The sequence below is a fragment of the Nesoenas mayeri genome (assembly GCF_963082525.1).
Source record: "Nesoenas mayeri genome assembly, chromosome: 3".
Classification (NCBI taxonomy): domain Eukaryota; kingdom Metazoa; phylum Chordata; class Aves; order Columbiformes; family Columbidae; genus Nesoenas; species Nesoenas mayeri.
In genome coordinates this window covers 48366795-48382509 of record NC_137544.1, presented here as the reverse complement: position 1 = coordinate 48382509, position 15715 = coordinate 48366795, and the positions used below count along the sequence as shown (strand labels likewise).

The following is a 15715-nucleotide window of genomic DNA, read 5'->3' as shown; positions in this document are numbered from 1 at the left end:
CATGTAAGATTAGCATGAGGTAGGAGCTTATGGCCTCGGGCCAGGAGTACCTGGGGAACAGCTGTGAGAGCCTTGGTTGGTTTTTGTTCAGATATTTGGGCTGATAGCACAAATTGAGAGAGGTTATTGTATTTGGAAGAAAGGAACAAACTTTTATTTATAGCAATTTTTAATGGCAGACAACCAAATCTGGGGAGCACCAGCCAACTTTGCCTCTAAATGGGGGCAGCTGATGCACCAACAGGTACCCAAGCAAGGGAATCCTTTTGTAAGTAGCCAAGCATGGGAAATACTGGCCTTTAGCTGTGTTTTAACTGCAGATGAAGTGTGTTTATGGCAGATCGTAAAGAGGAGATGGTAATGTTGTTTCTGACAATGTCACTTGCAGCCTTGTGAGGTAAGTGATCACTCAGAATAACCTTGATTCTTTTTATTACCTAAAATAGGTTCTTCTTTCATGAATTTTTGAGAAGCAGATGGGGAATATTAACCTTCAGAAAGTCATTACACCTTTGTGAGACTTAATTATGTCCAATAACATAGATTTCTTTCAAATACCTAGTCAAGGCTTTCTTTCAGCATACAAAGACAGGGGAATAATATTTTCTAGAGAACTGTGGCACAGAAAAATAATGTTTTTCATGGTATAGAAGGTTTCCTGCGTAAGAACATAACCCAGGGACTGAGATAGTAATTTCTTCTTGCTCCATGATCGGCCATTGCAGTCATGCCATCTTCTGAACCAGGCCAGATGGTCCACAGGCCTTATACAAAACATGAATCCTTTATGAATTTGGCAGTGGATGCAGAAAAACAAAACAAAACAACAAACAACATACTTATCCAGTCCCGTTTGCTGTCTTCAGCTCAAACTGTTGGATGGGGCCGCTGTGTGGGGAAGTGACCCACACTGCCCTCCTGCCCTGGTGGTGATGCTCAGAGAGTGGCTGAGCAGCTCTGGACATGGCCTCTGTGTCTCGCTAAAGGGCAGCGAGTCAGTAAACACAACCTCTGCTCTCCCCTCCTCCTTCACCCCCTCACAGTTCACTGTGTTTGGGGTGCTTGCTTGTGTTGTCTGGTGTGCTGCTGGTTATCAGACCTTGTTAGCAGCCAACAAGCAGGTCCCCCTTCGTGTGCTGTGCATGTGCTCAGAGGAGGAAGGATGTCTTCTGCACGAAAGCAGCAGGTGAGCACTGGAAGAAAAGCCAAATGTGCAGCAAGTTGCAGTCTTGTCATGGGAAAAGAGCAAAAGTCCCTGAAAGTAAAAAATTTTGGCAGCCTTGAAGGCAATGTGCACAGTTAGTACCAAAACTCATCTTTTGTCACAATCAGTGTTTATACTAGAAATAATAGAAGTGAGGGCAGTTTTGAACACACAGCTTTCCTTGCTTGGGCAGTTCTCAAGATGGCCAACCTTGCTTCATTCTTTTAGAAAACTTCCCTCTTTGGAGAGAGCAGATGCCAGAAAGAGGTCTGGAACAAATCAAACTCTCCCAGAAGGCCTTAGGGCTTTTCCTTTACATCTCTGACCTTTAGCTGCCTTATGAGACACATTTAACTTTGTCACTAGAAGGGTTTTCATCTCAGTTTGTTCAGTCAATTCACATCAACATTTACCATCCAGCCAGGCAGTTAAGAGAGATGTGTGTCTGCTTCAAGGCTGCATGGTAGGTGCTAGCGTGCCAGACATCTCTCTTACGGCACTTTTACTGAACTGTGGGCACAGTTCTGACTGAGGGGCAGCTGGTGGATCTTTGGTGTGAACCCTGAACAGAAGTCCAGGGCCCCATGAGAAGGGATGCAGTACTGAAATTTGGTGGTGAAGAACAAAACCCTCTAGCAGCTGCCTCGCAGACTCATACTGACAACCCAACAAGTGCATCATCTCTCTTACAAAACAGATGTAGAACTTGAAAGTTTAGATAGCATTAGTGAGGGACCTCTGGTCCTCACACAAGAAGTTTGGTTGTGGTAGACCACACTGTCTTCCTCCTGCAGCCTGGCAGTGATGACTGTCACTCATGGCACAGCTTAGATAAAAGACTTATCACGTAGGTGAAAAAGTCTGTGTGAACCACCGCTAATCTTTGATGGCATCTGCAGCAGCCCCTTCTTATCGCTTGTTCTAATATTAACTTGGAGCTGTGTTTGTCTTGGATCGCTGTTCAGCTCTCCAGAGCTCTCTGCGGTGGATGTGAGTCATTTAATCAACTTGAGTGTTTTTGTAGCTAGCAGATAGGCACCAAGACACTTTTGTGTATGATAAAATGTTGCCCAGAGCCCTTCCGCACTGTTGAAATCTAAGATCAAATGGCATTCAGTGCAGTGGAACAAGTGAAGGGAAAAAAATAGATATTTAATTTTTCTTTTAATTGTGTATAGCATGTATATCCTGGAATTTGTAACATATATTACCCTGATGTTAGTATTTCAGTATGCAAAAGTGACAGGGTGTCACACTGTCCTATTTTGAGTTACAAGTCTCTAAGGGTAACAGAAATCACGTGCACAGATGGGCTGATGCCTTGGGTGACAGAGAGATGAAAGCCATGATTTTGAACACGCTCTTACGGCAATGACTTGGTCAATTTGAGCAGGAGTTGGTGGAAATGTTCCCAGTTGTTTATGCAGTGCTGAGGGGAAGAGTTTGGATCTTTAGTGGTGTGTGTTTTTCCCTTCCTGATCTTCTGTCCCGTCTTTGCTAGTCTTGCTTTTAGATGTGCCATCAAGAAAGGCGCTGGCTGTGCGGTGCTCATGGACTGCATCATAAGGGAATGGGGGGACAGGGTGTCCTCAAGTGATTGCTGACCTCTGGAGGACCACAAGTCCTGGGCCTGGCTCTAGGGTGGTTGTTTTGCTTTTTCATATTCTTCAAATGTTTTAAAACTAACCCTCTAATTTATGTCCCCCCTGACATATGTATAAATGCGGTAAATAAACCTGTCCTTATGTCTTTGTGAAATGATAAATGTCATAGCTTCAGCAGCTGTTACCACATACACAGAAATATTGTTTCTCACCAAAGTCTTCTCCAAATGCTCTGCCAATGGGAACAAAATGGCTTTGCAGTGTTCTTTGAAAGTCAGTACCACAGAACTGTTTTGGCTTTGCAAATCTCAAATCTGGGGATCCCTTGTGAGGAATGTCCTTTCTGCTGCCACTTTTTCTCTGTCATGCCACGGAAGCTTCTTTCATCTTGGGAATATAGGACCAGGAGGACTTTTCAGTGAGCTGTTGGATTCTGAAGTCACTTAGGATTTTCAGGTCAAGCTAGCTGCCTTGGGATTTAGGTGCAAAACCTCTAGGTTTACATGTGTGTTGCAGAAAGAGCTAACCAACAGCTGATTGAACAAGTGACATGTTCACTGCAGGTTCTACTTTCTGATGGATTTCAGGTACAGCTTCAGGTGCATTTGCTATAGGTTATTCTGGAACTGACAAAATTCTGGGTTGTTTCCAGGACTGACCTTGTGGCTCTTGCAGACTAAAGGAATTGAACCCTCTGCCTTTCTTGGGGTGTGGAAAACAAACTTCGTGGGCCTTGAGAACTTTATCAAAAAAGGCCTGGAAAGAACCAGTTAGGCAATTTCTCTCTCTTTAGAGGTATTGCTAAATAGTTGATGCTCTGCATTCATGCTGTCACTTTGATGAGGTAATAAGTTGTAGTTTTGTGGTGTGTGGCGGTGGTGTGTGTTTGTTTAGGTTTGGTTTTTTTGTGTGTTTTTGTGTGTGTGTTTTGTTTGTGGTGGTGGTGGTGGTGTTGTTGTTGTTGTTTTTCTTAATGTTGACAGGGTGATCTGCTGGGGAAAATTAACCTAGGTGAAAAGCAAGCAAATATCAGGGCTGGGCCTGGTTGAGAAGCGTATGCTGTTGAAAATGATGTTAGAACAAATGCATGTTAGAACCAATGCACACCGATATTGTAGAGTCACTATCGCTGCTTTAGCCTCCCTGCCTTTGCCCCATCCATCCCCAGCCCTCTTCCTCATTCCTCTCCTAGCAGCTAGTTAAGTCAAATAATTAACTGGAAGCTTCAAAGTTGGTGCCCTTTATTTAGCATCCCCTTTCATATTTCACAAAGAGACAGTGTTAGAAATGCTAGAGGGAAGAGATTGATACAGCATGTAATGTTAAATAATACTTGCCACTCAGAAGCTTAAAAATGATAATCAGTTTGAAATCGTCCCTACTCCCTGCAGAGTTGCCTGCACTAATGGAGGATCGAGATTTATCCCAGAGATGAATGCTGCAGGGTAGGAGCTGCCTGAAAAAAGAAAACAAAGGAAGAATAGGATTTGTTATACTGATGTCATGTCTCTTTGAGCTTTCTTCATGGTTGTTCTGCGGCACTGAAACTTCCAAAGTGAACTTTGTTTCATCCTGAATAGAGCAAGGCAGTGGCATCTTGTTTCTTTTCCCTCGATCTTTTGAGAAAATGAAGCAAGAAGCAATTATCTGTCAATTTGCTGCTGCTGAGCTGGTGTGCTGCTTCTTAGTTAAATGTCTTGGTTAATGGTTTGATCTTGCAATTATTATTCATTATAAAGTCTGTGGGAATTCTGGGTACATCAGGAGCTCAGGGTCAAACCATGTAGCCATTCAGTACTATATTCTGTATAATACTCAGAATTAGTAATAATACATTGGAAAATGTTCTCAACTGAAGAGGATGGTGTGTATTTGCCCAAGCCCATCCTCTATGGGCATGATACTTGCGTCTATACGTGTCTTGAACAATATATTTTTCAAAATTGTGTGCTTTGAAATGAGCTTGATTTTTCTTCTTTATAAATTGGAAAAGAAATGTATCATCTTGTACTTAAAATCCTAACAACTTGTAAGCCAGCTCTTGTTCCCTTTCTAGACATGGAGAACTCATTTCCCAACACAGTTCTGTTTTGCTTGGAAGACTTTTACCTAGCTCTAGACCAATGGCAGTAATCCACAATCATATTAAAAACCAGAAAGAGAGGATGTTTCTAGACAACTAGCTAGTATATTTTTTTTAAAAAAAGCTGGTATATATTTCCTTATGTGGAGTTCCATTACCTCGTTTTATTAACTAATGCTTGCATGAAATAAGGAGTTGAAGAAAGTGAAGTTTGGCTTTTTAAGTCTTACTTGGGTATCCTCTAAAACCCAGTGTGATCAAGTGAACCAATGGTGGGTTGGAGGGATGGAAGCCCCTTGGTACCTATTGTGAATATTTTCTATCTACCTTAGGCTTTATATTATGAAATCTAAATACTTGTAGAAGTCACTCAGCCTTGGGTAAGAATTAATGTTTACTTTCTTTATATTATTATAGATGCCTAGTGACAAATACTGCCCTTTCCCGCTCCCTGGGCATGGAAAGTCATCATGGTCCTTGCCCAGGAGGGACAGATGAAGGGGAAAGCGTTTTTTGATGCTTCAGACCTCCCTTTAGGCTAGAAGGTTCGGTGGACCGTTTCTGTTCAGACATTAGCACTCCACTTGGATGAGAGAGAAAGCTGCACAAGTGTGAAATGCTCTTATTTGTGTGAAAGCATTAAGTTTTACTTTAAAGCACCGTCTTTTTCCCCAGTTCTTAGTCTCGAGCAGAGCCTGCTGAAGTCAGTGGACAGGCTGCCAGTATAAATCACAATTAGAGTGCTGGAATTTGCACAAAATAAACTCTGTTTCTCTGGCTAGCTGAGTATTTACTGATGAATTTTGTTTGTATGCTCTGGTTTGAATATTGCAATGAAGTCAACCTAGAGGAAAATATTTTTTTTCTCTTGTATGGATGATGACATTTCCCATGTTTTCTCAACCAAAGCACTTCATTTCAAGCAATTATGAATGCACATTAAAACTGTGGTCTTGCCTCTGCTTAGCTAAAGTCTGAATTTGACAAGCAGTGACCAGTAGTAGTTGCTGTACCTGTTTCTTGCTGTTATCCTTAAGTGCTGGAAAAGGCAGGCAGGTACTGGAAATAATTCAGCTGATTGAGCTTCCATAAATTTCAATCTGTTCTGGCTCTTGGTTTTATCTCCATCAGGTATAAATTACCATGCTGTCAGCCTCTGGATAGCACTGGAATGCAGCTACTCAATTTTATATATATATATATATATGTATATGTGTGTGTATATATATATATGTATGTATATATATACGTATATATATATGTATGTATGTATATATATACGTATATATATGTATATATATATGTATGTATATATATATGTATATGTATATATATATGTATATATATATGTATATATATATTTTTTTTTTTACCATAAAAAAGAAAACCCACTCAACTGTTTTTAAACCTGTGTGTCTCTTAGCAAAGTAAGATCAATCTCTCTTTTAAAAAATTGTATATTTCCCTGTGATGTTGCTTGGATTTCCAGCTACAGAGCTGTCAGTCTTCATTGACCTCTGAAGGTCTAAGGAGGGATTTCCAGTGCAACACTGCCCTTTCCTACCTCTGCAGAGATCCCCAGAGCCTTCAGTTGCAGTGGGTTTATTTTCCATTCCTCTGAGGTAGCGAAGGGTGGTAGTAATGCTATATAATTAATAAATTAGATGCAGAACTTTCTAAATTCATAAATACCTACAAATTAATATTTTGGCAAGTGTTCTGAAATATGCGCTTTCTGCAAGTCACAAACCTGCACCCATTGTGATGCACATTAGTTGCTGAAGTCCAGGTCTACTGATGAATTTACGGAGGGGAGCTACAATGGCTCATTTAAAGCGGGTAAGCTGGTTCCCAATACCCATTTCCTATGGAAGTCAGAATTTTATTTGAATTTAGTGGCACATTAGTCACCTAAAATCCTCTGCAGATCTGGCAGCATCATATTAGGTTTGGAAAGGGCTTGTTTGTTTCTCCAAAGCCATTTCCTAATTCTTAAAGTGATAGAAGTTCTGTTGAAGTTGGTGCCAAGCATCCTTTTTCTCTGTGTATGCTTTATCATGTGAGATGCGTGTTTGGGAGAGAAGATGCAAAACTCAGGGTGAAAAAGGTTATTAGGAAGGCGCTGGAGAGAGACTTGAACTCTCATGGGTTACTCTGAGCAGTATTTATTGTAGAAGATTCGCAGGAACAGCAGGGTTGGATCACCTCCTCAGAGAGTGACAATCATACAGCCATACAGCTAGTCATTATATAGGGTTCTAACAGGTATTATGCAACTAAGCAAAATTTATCACTGTCTGTCACTGTCGATGTCTTCAGGTTCCTTCCGTCTCAGTGGTCTGCAGGTTTCACTTCTTCCTTCATGTTCCACTTCGGCAAGTACCGAACGAAAAGTCCTCGGGTTGCAGGGCTAGCTTTGAAGTTCTACCTGTCTCATTTGTTATCCATAGTGCATCAGTCTAGTACAGAAATCAGCAAACCTAAGAATAGCATTTATCAATGTCTAAGGGTACAAAGCAAGCATAAGGTAACCACGCTCGTAGTTCTGGGCAAGGGCTATACAGGAGACAAGCTGAGACTTGCAGCCTTAGCAGCACAGCTTATAACACTGATATAGGCCTAAAATCCTAATTCCCTATTTTCCTACAACACAGGGTAGAGTTGGAGAGAGCTTGACCATGGACTCTGTGTGTGAAACACTCAACCTCCCAAGGCATCGAAGGGGTTGGTGTTTTGCATTGAGGTCGCTGGTGTGGCTTGCTGGCAGGTTAGGCAACGCAAGAGCTGTAATTTGTATACATGGGGCTCAATTTCATACTATCAGATGGGAAATCAGAAGCAAAAGGAGCAGAAAATAAACATGAATATTAACAAAAGGAGAGCAGAGGTGAAATGCTTCATGATTGCTGCCTTTGCAGAGGTTATTATGTATGCATGTTCAGACTGATTTTTCTCTACAAGGGTAAAGAATCTTTTGGGTTCAATTACTGTGCACTAGCTCAAAGCTTTCCTAATGAGAACTGAAGTAAGAAAATTGTTTTCTTCATTTCAATGTAAAACTTTGCATTTGAGAAGTGTTGTGTGTTATTTTTTGTTGGTTTGATTTTGGGTTTTGTTTTTTTTTTTCCCCCCCTGCTAAGCATAAGAATTTTACTTCTAGTGCAAACTGTAGCCTTGGGAAGCAAATGCTGATAAACTGCTCTCAAGCAAAGCCCTCTGGGTGATACTCAGAGCTGCATAAGTTGGCTCTCACAGCAGTCGCATCCTGCTCCTGGGCAGACAAATGTATGTTGGACTGTGGAGGCTTGAATGAGGTGATGCACGGAGAGCGAGGAGCTAAGGGAGAGTTAAGTGCATCCTAGGAGTTCCCTCTTCAGTATAATAAAGCACAAGCATCCAGACATAGAAGCACCTCTAGTTATTCTTCATATGCAAGTTGTGTTGAAGACTCATTTAAATTGAAGACGCCCACTTACAAATGCAGAAAGTGCTCTTATTGCAGGGCTGGTTTCCATAGGCAGAATTTAATATGGTAAGTTGCCTTGCTGCATGGGAGAGCCTGACTGTATGTATTATGTTGCTTGCTTGTCCTGGCACAAGGCTGTCGTTCCTCAGCCTGATGTTCTGTGATCAAATCTTTGGATGAGATTATGGATTGGATACTCCTGGAAGATATGTCAAAACTTACTGAAGACAGGGAGGTGATTAGGGGCAGCCAGCATGGCTTCACCAAGAACAAGTCATACTTGACTAATTTAGTGGCTTTCTATGATGGAGTGACTGCATCAGCAGACAAGCTACAGATGTCATCTGCTTGGAATTCTGTAAGGCCTTTGACACAGTCCTCCATAACAGTCTTACCTTTAAATTGGAGAGATACGGGTTTGATGAATTGACTGTTAAGTGGGTAAGGAATTGGCTGGATGGCTGCATTCAAAGAGTTATGGTCAATGGTTCAGTGTCCAAGTGGAAACCTGTAATGAGTGGTGTCCATCAAGGGTCGATACTGGAACCCACACTACTTCATATCTTCATCAGTGACATAGTGGGATTGAATGCACCCTCAGCGTGTTTGCAGATGACACCAAGCTGAGTGATGCAGTTGATTTGCTGGAGGGAAGGGATGCCATCCAGAGGGACCTTGACAGGCTTGAGCAGTAGGCCCATGTGACCCTCATGAAGTTCAACAAGGCCAGGTGTATGTTCCTGCACCTGGGTCAGGGCAATCACGAGTATCAATATAGACTGGTGGTTGAATGGATTGAGAACAGCTCTGTGGAAAGGGGCTTGTGGATAGTGGTGGATGAAAAACTGGACATGAGCTGGCAATGTGCTCTTGCAGCCCAGAAAGCCAACCCTATCCTGGGCTGCATAAGAAGCAGTGTAGTCAGCAGGTTGAGCGAGGTGGTTCTCCCCTCTGGTGAGACACCGCCTGGAGTACTGCATCCAGATCTGAGGGCCCCAGCACAACAAAGATGTGGACCTGTTGGAGTGAGTCCAGAGGAGGGCCACAAAGATGGTCAAAGGGATGGAACACCTCCCCTATGAAGACAGGCTGAGAGAGTTGGGGTTGTTTAGTTAGAATGCTCTGAGGAGACCTTATTGCAGCCTTTCAGTACTTGAAGGGAACTTATACAAAAGGCAGAGATGGACTTTTTACCAGGCCCTGTAGTGACAGGACAAGGGGCAGTTGTTTCCGACTGAAGGAGAGTAGGTTTAGGTTGGATATAAGGAAGCAATTTTTTTACATTGAAGGTGTTGAGACACTGGACCAAGCTGCACAGAGAAGCTGTGGGTGCCCCATCCCTGGAAGCATTCAAGGCCAGACTGAATGGGGCTCGGAGCAGCCTGGTCTAGTGGAAGGTGTCCCTACCAATAGTGGGGGCTTGGACTAGCCGATCTTTAGAGGTCTCTTCCAGCCCCAAACCACCTGTGATTCTATACCACGCTGTGGTTTTACAGAACTGGGGTTCACCTGTGGGAGGGACTCCTGATGTGACCTGCTTGTTCCACTGCAGCAACCTGACACGTACAGAGGACGGAACAATCCTGTGGTGGCTGGGTACAAAGGTGGCTGTGTGCTTGTGTGCAGTGTTGTCAGAGATGCCTCTGCTCTAGATCAATTCAGAAAGAAAAATAGAACTTTTCCTATATTATTTTTCTGGTTCATCATGGACTTTGTGCAGCATGTGAAGTTTTGACTGTTCTCAGTTTAGGTAGCTGCAGGACAAGGTGTCTGCTGCATTCCCTGTGATGCTCCCAATGCCCTCAGAGGGAAACCACTGGTTTCTTGTCAATACATGCATGTGTACAGAGCAAGAGTGCTTGTAACAACTTCTGAAATAGGGTTTCTTAAGCACAAACTCCTATGTTTAAGATGGCCGAGCTGCAAAGAAAAACAGAAAACAATAGTAAGAAAAAAGAAGGAAAAAAGAGAAAGAAACAGTTTAGACATGTATGGATGAGGAACCTATAAAGCCAGCCATGAAAAAAACTAAATATGAGTCACAGTCACTTTGTAAGCCTGTATTTAAAATTACAGATTACTGAGCCTGTGCATGGCCCTGCTACTTCTAAATTAACAAAGTAATGTAGCATGTTTTTATGGGTGTACCTCTTGTGAGCCCTCTGCATGATGCTGATTACATTTAGCTAAAGTGGAGCTTATGAATTGGCCTTTCTCAAGGAGCTCTTTGCCGAGGCATACTTGTTCTTTCCTATTGAAACCTCTGCTTTGAGGTGGAGTTTGTTTTACTTTTGCCACGTATTGCTGCTCCAAACATAAAACATTTGGAGTTATTGAACCCTGCTGAAGAATGAAGTGCAATTAAGCATTGCTCGAGGCTCACAACTAAAGAGCAGGCTCAGCCCTCTAATATGCAAGGGTCTTTGCCGTGTGGCATGTATGATATTCTGGTCTGGGATTCCTTTTCTGGGACCCTGAGTGTCTATGGTGTAGGTGTGTCTGAGCCCATCCTCCAGGCCTCCTTTGCATGTCACAGAGAGACGTGGACATTTCCAGCGTATGACTCATCTTACTTATTTTAGACGTCTGCTTTCTAGTGAGGTGAATCACACCCTTAAACAGCTCTGTCCTGTCAAATAACGTAGCTCCCCAGCCCACTGTGGGAGCTTGGTCCCTGGTTGCCCTCACTTCAGGAATGTTTCTTCACTCCAAGGTCTCCCTCGGAGTCTACCATCTAATGGCCCCTGAAAGTAAACGTGAGTGTTCAGGAGGGATCGTTTGCTGCTGGAGCTGCTCCGTGTCATCAGCGAGAGGTGCAACGTGCCAGATTTGGCCGCCTCCACCCTCAGCAGCCCTCCCACTCATCTCAGCAGGCTTTGCACTTGTTGCATGTCCCTCGTGAGGCAAAGCCAGTACTCGAGTGGGCTGCAACATGCTGCTTTAACTATTTAGGGTACTTTTGGATTGGGGAGGTGGGGGGGGAAACAAACCAGAAAATAATATGTTTAGGACCACTGGAACTCCAGAGGGAGTCCAAAGAAAATGATGGTCAAGCCCTGGGGTCAGTCTACTCTCATAAGGGCCAGTGTTTGGGAATGCAGTCCAGTAAACATATATTTGCCATGTAGATGTCTGAAATTTGGCTATTGGAATCCCACTCATTGCATTTTAAAGCAATTAAACCCTTGCAAAATTTCACCCATGAGCAAGCTCTGTTCCGCTGTACCCTTGCAAAAGGGGCGAGCATGGTGATACACAGAGTACTGCCAGAATGGTTGGAGATGATGCATACGTTACTTGTTTCTATGGATAGCAAATATTTATGTTTATTGATGGAGTTTATTGCCATAAATGCTTTCTGTTCACATTTCATCCTGCCTCAAATGTAAAAAAAAAAAAAAAAAATTGTTGCACAGTTTAATGAGAGGATTTTATATTTTTCCCTTAAGACAGCTGTATATGTATTGACAAGTGTTTTGTTTCTTCATTGGAAGCAACAGACTGCTTGGCAGGGCAAATTTTTGTTTATAAACATGGCTAATATGTTTCTGTATTTGAATAGGCTGCTAAAAAGGAAGGAGATTTAAAAGAGGGGAAAAAACATTACCGAATTAAAAAAAACCCACAGAAATGTGGAAAACTTACTAATTCCCTTTCAAATGTAAACAGAAGGGAAGGGAGAGGTCAGGCTGTTTGAATGAGTGCACTGAAACTGTACAATTGATCTGGAAAGAATTTAATGATTAATACTTCTGTGTTCAAGCTTATGCTAGGAAAGCCAGAAATTTTGCAAACCTGCAATTTTACACCTGCTAGTTTGTGAGCCCTTTGAACATGCTGATTTAGACTTATTATTATTTCAGGTTTTTAGGACAAATGATGCCATATGTATCCTACAGATTATTAAGGGATTATCAGATGACTATCATAGATGGCTGTTGAGGGGGAAAAATACAGAAAGGAATGGTCTCCAGGGAAAAGTCGCTGTGGATTACTGTCAAACTGGTCTGATGGAAGCATCAGTCCTTATCCTTTAGTGTGAAGTACCTGGAAAAAAGTCAGACCTTCAAATGTATCTGGGTTTTCTTAACAAAGCAATATCATTGCCTTAAGATTTTCTTTGCTCTGTAGTTATCTCATCTGGTGAAAATTTAGACTTTGGTCTGGACAGCACTTTCTAGATATCTGTTATGTTTCTGGGGTAGCTGCAGTCAGTGTCTGACCAGTACCAGTCTTCTTGCTGAAGACTGGTTTTTCTTACAATGCTAATTTCAGGTAAGGTGTCTATAAGTGAAACAGTATAAATATAGGGATACTTCAAGATATTCAGTAGTATATTTTTTTACGTGGCATTGTAACTTTCCAGGTACTTTCATCTCTTTATATTGTGGAAGCAGGATACATCGGTGTTTGGAAAACACAGTCATGGTGTCTTTTCAGATACGTCCTTACTGCAGGGAGACAGCACATCAGTGACGATAGCCAGAGATGCAGGATGTCTGAACTAGTTTGCTGGCTCCTCCTGGGTGACCTTGTTTGAATTTCATATCCAAAGATGCATAACATGGACCGTAACACCTCCTCTGCTCCTCTCATATACTTGCCATAGAAGTCTCCTGTGAAAGGAGCAGCTTCTCAGCCTGTTTTGTACAGCAGCCACAGGGACTTGCTCTTGGTTATTTATTCTAGAGGTTTCTGTGAGAGAAGTGAGAAGATCAAAGTCATGATGCCACAGTCAGGTTTGCTTTGAGGAAATAAAATTTTAAAGTCTAGGAAAAACTCCTAAAAATAAGGAACATGTGTTTATCAGGAATAAATGTGATATTAACAAAACAGTTGGTGCATTTTACCTGTAGAGTTTGAGAAGGCTTACATGGAAATGCTATGGAACAGGCTGAAAATTCCCTGAAAAACTATAAAGAAAGCATACCAATGTACATAAGGAGTGGCTCCTTCAAGAGGATATTTTGTGAGTCCTGAGTATACCCAGGCCACATCATTGACACCAGTGAGTTACCTGCTGGGAAGATGTACCTGGTCCAGGAGAGGTGCTGGATTTTGACCTTGTTCGTGGTCTAGGAATCTTACTGTAATGCAGGTGCCCCATAGGGGTGTTTAGTAGGTGTTAGGAACAGACCTATCTAATGTATTCGTTAGTGCATGGAAATGGGCTGCTGCTTAGTAAGGAGCCAGGAACCAAGTATGAAGTTTGAGAAGCTATTAAAAAGCATTGCTGTCAAACAGGAGCTCAGGTCTGATCTCAATCACAAAAGCAGCATTTGTGTAGCACTCCTAGATTTAAAAAACTATATAAAAGTTTATTTTTTTTCCCCTTTTTTTAAGTGAAACTGCATTATTAAGTCATTTGGGGTTTTATCTTCATAGCCATGTGTTATTGATACATTTGGAGGCAGTGGAAAAGCAGTTTGTCATCTTTAGGAACCTGAGGGAAAGGCACAGTAGCTCTTTGATATTGCACTCTGCTGAAAAAGAACCTCATTCACGTGGTTAATTATAGAGATTTTTTTTTTTTTCCTCTGTCTTCCCCATCAACTCTGTGCAGAGGGAATTCTTGCTGAGTGGTGCCACAATGGCCACCCTGCAATTCCCTCGCTTAATGAGCTACTTCTCACACAATAAGATTTCAGAATAACTGAGCACAGATGTTTCAGTGTCTGGGGCGGGGGGTTCTTGCCTGAAAATGATTGTCAGTCTTCATTTTCATTTCAGCTTTCAAGCCTGTTGAAACAGCAGCATTCCTGTCGTTGCAAACGTTATTCAGCCGTGTGAACTGACACTTCTTCTGAAAGTTTCCAGGCATTTCCCTCCCTGGTGTGTCCCCGTGCTCCTGCTGTTAGCTGCTTGCCAGGCTGCTTTCTGCAGAGGGTCAGAGGGATGTGCTGCTGCAGACCCTGTTTGCTCACTTGCTCCCAGCCTTCTGCTGCCTGGGGTATTTATTGGAGCCCACATTTGCTGCAGGCAGCAAGTTTCAGGGTGGGAAATCCTGCTTTTGCTTGCTTGTGGGAGAAAAAAAAAAACCCTCAAATGTCCTTTTCAGCATCTCTTTACAGTTAAAAAAATAAAATAATAAAGGAGAGAGCAAACCCTAAAGGAGCAATAAACCTCATACAGACCTCCTGCCTCACCTTCACTCCAGATTATGTTTACTTAGGCTGCAAAGATACCAATCCATGATATCAGCTCAAGGCAAACTCCATCTGTGCTGGTGGTCCCCTTTAATCATCTTTCTTTTCTAGTTTCACCTTCTCTTTTGCTTTCCTGCGTTCCTTCCTGGTGTCAGAGGATCCCCACTGTCACTGCGCTGGTTCTTGTCCTGGTGCTGCAGACTGACCCAGTGGTGGGGTCGTCCTCTCTGGTGAGGTCCAGCACCTCACTGCTCTGATCTGCCTCTGTCCCCCCCAGTTAATTGCTACTTCCAAGTTTTCCAGGGCTTCATGTGAAATAAGGTCCTGTGGGAATCCTGAATGAGGTTTCTGTTTGGTATTTTCTTGAACGTCAACATGAACCTATGGAGGAAAAACCCCATCCTGTTTGTTATGGTAGCTCAGTTAATTGGGGGTGATTAAAGGGAAGCTTGATGCTACCTGCCCAGCCATAGAAGTGAGTGATGGAGCCCCAAGATGAAGGGTCATGAGGAATCAATCTTAATTTAGAGCAACTTAACACCGTGCTTGTATTTATATCTACTTGAAGGCAAGAGATAACACGTCTAAACTTCCTGGTGTGACAAAAGCAGGCAGAATTGGGAGAAGGTGACGCAGATGGGAGTGCAGAGCCCTGTTGCTCTGCAAGCACGTGTCTGAAAGACCTTTTCTGTCCCACTCTGTCTGTGTGGGAGGTGTTGCTGGAAAAGCTGACAGGATTCCCAAGGTTCAGAGCTGGGGAGACCTCACAGGGAGTGCAGAAAGCATCCACCAAAGCTCCTTCCTTGGGGCTGTGAAAATGAGGACTGGTAGGGCTACTGACAGCCTCACTGATGTTATTTTCAGGAAAACAGGATTGTGGTGTATCTCATCAGGCAAGTGTGGGAAAGGAAGCAGCCTTTTCTCAAAGAGTGCAAGAAGCATGCTTTTCTATCAAATCCAGATTTTAAAAAAAGAGGGTGTTTGCAGAGGTTTCCTTTGGTGATTAGTATTTGCGATCCAAGTTGTTCCCATGGACATTCAAGCGGAGATACGCAATAGACATTAAAATTATATCAGTGTTTTCAGATTATTTGGTATAGGATTAAATTATTCAGATCTTGGTTTTCTTCATGCCTTTCTACAAGCCAGGTCTTACTTGGGTGTCTTAGTATAACTGCATTGAGACTTGTATCCTGGATGAAGAGCCTTTTC

The 15715-nt window shown here is 42.5% G+C and overlaps 1 protein-coding gene across 1 annotated transcript in view; it reads left to right on the top strand.

The window, feature by feature from the left end:
- The window catches only part of METTL24 (methyltransferase like 24), a gene marked incomplete at both ends in the record, with an annotated part of 48899 nt that overhangs the window by 6423 nt on the left and 26761 nt on the right, over positions 1 to 15715 (top strand). The gene's annotated exons all lie outside the window — the stretch shown is intronic.